This window comes from Diaphorina citri, unplaced genomic scaffold, assembly GCF_000475195.1.
Source record: "Diaphorina citri unplaced genomic scaffold, Diaci psyllid genome assembly version 1.1 scaffold2039, whole genome shotgun sequence".
NCBI lineage: Eukaryota > Metazoa > Arthropoda > Insecta > Hemiptera > Psyllidae > Diaphorina > Diaphorina citri.
Window position 1 is genome coordinate 1 of NW_007379464.1, and position 5,604 is coordinate 5,604.

At 37.7% G+C, this 5,604-nt stretch overlaps 1 long non-coding RNA gene across 1 annotated transcript; it reads right to left on the reverse strand.

Annotated features, from left to right (window-relative positions):
* Positions 1-381: 381 nt before the first annotated feature.
* On the reverse strand, positions 382-953 carry LOC113471061. The gene is made up of 2 exons (XR_003393901.1): positions 758-953; positions 382-675 (listed from the first exon to the last, which is right to left on the reverse strand). It is a non-coding gene; the product is annotated as an uncharacterized LOC113471061 (long non-coding RNA).
* Between the last annotated feature and the right edge of the window lie 4,651 nt (positions 954-5,604).

Below are 5,604 nucleotides of genomic sequence, written 5' to 3' on the forward strand. Positions count from 1 at the left end.
ATGATTTCTCCTATATTCATGCTAATGTCCAAGTTGTTGTACATATTATTGAAGTTGGACATTGCAATTTCAAGTGGATTTGTTAATCTATTTTTGGGGATACTTGAGATTTTTTTATTTTCATTAATTCTGAGTTTGATATCAGGAACTCTTATGTTAATTTTAGAGAGTAACTCTGGGGAATCAATAAGATTTTTCAGTAATTTAAAGATGAATAGCACCCCTTGATTGTTTCTCCTCTCTTGAAGTGTTTTCATATTTAATTGTTCTAACAGTAGAGTAGAGAGTAGGCAATATTTTCCGGATAGGTAGGGTGGAAACCATTTTCTTTGTGGAAAAGATAGTGAATGAATCTCAATTGTAGTTTGACATTAATTGTAATTTTGACATTTATTAGTACCTATTATATTGTGGCTTTCTTAAGTTCTGGTAATCCTTATCTTTGAGAGGGAGATGTTGTAGGCGATGACGTCATAATTCATGACTCCCGCTTCGTTCGTTTGTGCGCGGGCGTTTCTGCCCATTTTGACGTCACAACTGTTTGAACTTCTTCATTAGAACTGTTGTAGGCGAGTTGGCCATTTTGAACTGATCTGATTTTGTACGGTGTGTTTTGTGTTATTAAATGTTTAAAAAATTAAAAAATAAAAGTTACTTGGTGTAGAAAATAAAAACCTTTTTCTGTTCTTATTGATAAGACCCAGCAGATACAATAACATGAAACTCAAGTTGTATACTTGGTGTAGAAAATAAAAACCTTTTTCTGTTCTTATTGATAAGACCCAGCAGATACAATAACATGAAACTCAAGTTGTATTTTTTTGAAGTGTTGTTTTTTGGTGTCAGAGGATGTTTTAGAATGTGCTTGAAGAGAAAATTTTCGTGTATTCTCTTAATTTGTTAAGAGACAAACATAAAGGGAAGACTCCCAGTGAAAGGAAAATGGGTCCGGATTCGATATTGAAATTTTCGTGTATTCTCTTAATTTGTTAAGAGACAAACATAAAGGGAAGACTCCCAGTGAAAGGAAAATGGGTCCGGATTCGATATTACCGACCTTTTCTTTTCTTAAACTACAAAAGGATTTTCCAGTTTTCCACGAGTGTTACCGCCCCATCAGAGGGTACGGCGCGAATGAAATGCAAGTGTTAAAGCGCCTTAAATTAAAATTAAAGCGCACACTCCAATAAGGCAGGTATGGAGGTGTACACTGATTATCACAGGGTAACGATGTTGGGCGCCTGTCTCCTACAGGCCAATATTGATATTTGTAAGGCAGTGATGGAATATTTACCCCGATTGAAGGATGTGTACCCCAATTTCACCAGGGTAACGATATCTGGCGTACTCGAAACTTTCAAGATATTAAACAACCAATATCTAAGATTAGACTGTTTAATAGTGGCTAACTCGCCAGCTATGGGTTCCCGATCTTGTGGTCAATCAGTTTTGGAATTAATAAAGTCAGTCGAATATTTGCACTTGACCAAACTGCACAGAAGTTTTCTCTCGCTATTTTAAACCCACTAAACATGGTGGCAGCGGTAAAACCGTTTTCCTGTGTCTAACTTTTCATGTTTGCTCTTAGTCCTTCTGTTACTACGATGCCGAACAATATGCATGTATGCCAACTGCACAGAAGTTTTCTCTCGCTATTTTGAATCTACAACCTTGATGAAACCTGTACTTCCACTGTTCAAAAGCCTCCAAAGGTTGTAGCTGAAAAGGGAATAAGCCAGGTCAACACGGCAACCAGACAGCCACAATGAGGAAAATCAGACTTAATGAATCAATGGAGATTTTAAGTCACGTTTTTGTTGTGAGTCGGAGTACCATCTCCAGAACAATAAAAAAAACCTTGTGGGCTTAATGGCAGGCTTCATTAAGGCATTTATTGAATGGGCAGAACCCACTATTATTACCTCTAATTTACCTCTGGCCTTCAGGGCCAACTATTACAAAGTTCAAAGCATTATTGACTGTTTTGAAATTGAAATTCAAAAGCCCACCAAACCATCCTTTCAAGCTCTCAGTTGGTCAGAGTACAAAAAGGCCAACACTCTGAAATGATCTCTTGGATCCGAATGATAGGTTTGCCAAAATACGCCCATTACTAGACATGGTGAATGAAAGATTTGTTGATTTCAGGCCACATGCCCAACATCAATGTCCTTGGACACATATTCTAACACTCCTTTGTAATACTCAGACTGCTGGAGGGCATACGACTACTCTCAAGACATCAGACAATTACCAGGAGAGTAATAAAGCTCCTTGAAAAAGCACAGTAACACACCTTCCCTTCATAAATCCGTACAGCATCACCATGGACCAGTATTTGAACACTCCCTTGTCAGACTGTTGGAGAGCATACAACTATTCACAAGATATCAGACAATGTACATAAGAATAATGCGAGCTCTTGGAAAAAGTACAATTATACCCCTACCCTTTATAAATCCATACAGATTCATTCAAATATAGGTTTATTCCAGGGGTTCAATGTCCTTGGACACATATTTGAACATTCCCTTCTCTCAGTCAGACTGTTGGAGAGCATACAACTATTCACAAGATATCAGACAATGTACATAAGAGTAGTGCGAGCTCTTGGAAAAAGTACAATTATACCACCTAGAGGAAACAGGAAAGCTCGAAAAGCACACAGAATGCTCTATTCTTCTCTCAGACGATATCACCGACTGCACGAAATTCGTACAGTTCAGACAGACCCATTCAAATATAAGTTTGTTCCAAGCAAGGGTTCAAATGTTATTTGTTATTTACCTATTTGTTATTTAAACCAGTGTTTCTTAATTGGTGTTCCGCGAGCTGACGGCAAGGGTTCCGCGAGATATTTTGGAAAAATCATACACTAGATAAAATGCAGTTTCAAAACGACCATCTCAGACTAGGTATTTCATCTTACACAGCTTTTTTTAGAGGTTTACATCTAAGGTCTCATCGTCCCGAAATCGAAGAGAGAAGAATGACAGGATAGGAGGAAAGCCAGACGTTCCGAGAACAAACTTTAGGATAAAATTCTGTTCAGGATAAAATTCGCCCCGGGCGGGAATCAAACCCGCTCCTGATATGCACATCCAACTATCTGGTATTACACCCGATTTGACAACAGTCATGAAAAAAAGCATGCAGAAATACCACTCTTCCCATAGTAATAAATAAAAATAAAATGTTGTTATAAGTCAATTGGGTATCAGTTGTCATCCGAGAAGTTTGTGAGTTTCATAATGTTCGAAAACAGACCAAAATAATCATTCTAACAGTTAGGTGCTAGAGAACTCCTCCGGCGTTAACCTCACAGAGTGTTTCTTTGTGAGAATAAAGGAGAATTTCTTTAATTTTTAGTGAGAAAGGGGGGCTCTGATGCTTTTTACATTTTTGTATGAGTCCATACTATGTATTTTACAACAGTTGTTATTGGAATAGGAAATACTAACATATGCGTAAAATTTTACCAAAGTTGTGTAGGAAACAATCCGCCTTTATGCGTACAATTTTACAAGTTTTTGGAAATATCAATCTTGAAAGTTCAGGGTTCCGCAAAGATGTTCACCTTTTGAAAAGGGTTCCGCGGGCCAAACTAATTAAGAAACACTGATTTAAACTGACTCCAGAGAAAACAAGAAAGCTAGAAGAAATATTGAAAATCACAGAATTCTCTATTCTTCAGACAGACCCATTCAAATATAAGTTTGTTCCTTCTTCTTCGACTGGGCCTACAGATCACAAAACTTCTACCTACATTGAAAGAAAATGGACAGTAGGGCTTGGGATTATTTCAGCAAATCCGATAGTGGAAATCATGCCACATACCAAATTTGTGGCATCACTATGCAGAATAAAAACTCAACAGGAGTTCTAATTTCATTTTGAGAAGATACACCCCCGTATGTATGAAATCTTAAGATAAACTTAAGTTTAACTTGAAATGAAAATCTTGCCAAATTTCATGAAATCTAGCCAGTTATCTCAAGAAATGACATGAAATTGGCAACATTGTTCGTCTTAAGTTAAACTTAAGTTTATCTTTAGATTTCATACATACGGGGGACAGAAATTACCATGCAAATTCATTAAATCAAATACCATGCAAATTATTGATTTTTCAAGAACAAACTTATATCATTAGAAAATATAATTGATTAATAAACAATAGTTTACCTACATGTACTATTATTATCTGATAAGATCCTAGATTAAGTTATTCTAGATTAATTCTATGTACCTATCTTAAAAAATAAACATGGGGTTACCCCCGTTAATTTGTAAAAATATTAAAAAAAAATCATTAAATCAAATGTAAGTTTATTTCAAGGGTCCAATGTCCTTGGACAATGGACACATATTCCAACACTCCCCATCACAGTCAGACTGTTGGAAAGCATACAACTGGTCTCAAGATATGAGACATTTACCAGGAGAGTCTCTGGCAAACACTAGGGATCAGGGGAAAAATTAATGGTTTGACCAACTTCATTCAAAACCCATGTGTGCCTTCAAGAAACCTTTATGCACTGAGTGACGCAGTTTATATTTTTAAATGTATCAGGAACAACTTTTTCTTGAATACTATCAAGTATGAAGGAGAAGCGGTTTTGTTTAAGTTTTACCGTGATGTTCATGAGCTTGACCAGTTCAATAATAACTTGAAAATTTGTCCAAAATTGACTGAAACCCACTTGAAGCCAAACTCCTTCCAGAAAATGAATGCAAGGTTCGCGTTTCAGTTGTTCAGTAAGTCTGTTGCTGAGGGAGTTCGTGTGTATCGGACATTGTAGATCCTGAGCGCTTCAAAGGCTCAGAGATGACTGAAATGAAAAGTTCACCCGAGACCTACCATCTAGCACACAGAACTTGTTCGAAGCACTAAACCAAATGGTAGAGTGTGAAGACGAAGAAGAGGAATATGCAGAGGAGGAAGAAAGAATAATAGTTCAAAGAGTGGCTCAAAATGAAGAGGAACAGGAGGAAGCCGTCGATGATCCTGGCGATCCACTCCGGATCCAGTCAATCCTAGAGGACAGAAAGCGGCTATTGCAAATGCTGAAGATGGATGTCAGATGGACTGATTATGTTGGTCGCCATCAAGATTTTCCATTCGACGGTAACTCTGGAGTCCAAGTGCAATTAGAAAATACAGTTTCAATAATAGAAGCATTTGAACAGATTCTAGATCAGAGGTTTTCAAACTGGGGGGCGCCCCCCTGGGGTGGGGCATGGAGACAAATCAGGGGGGGGCGCGGGCTTTTCCTATAAAAAAATCAAATTTATACCAAAGTTGCCTACCAGGTACTTAGTGTCCAAGTCTAGTATCTTGAGATACGTCAAGCGTAATCGTGCGCTATCAACGGTCCAACCAAGAATAATGGTTTTATTTTCCAGCATGACAATGATCCTAAGCACACCTCCAAACTATGCAAAGGATTTTTGGCCTCTCAAAAACAACAGAGTGTCCTCAAAGTAATGGAATGGCCTCCACAATCACCAGACTGTAATCCCATAGAACTTTTATGTGACCATTTGGACAGACAAGTTCGAAAGTCATGCCCAACATCCCAGAGTAACCTTATGAGGATTTTA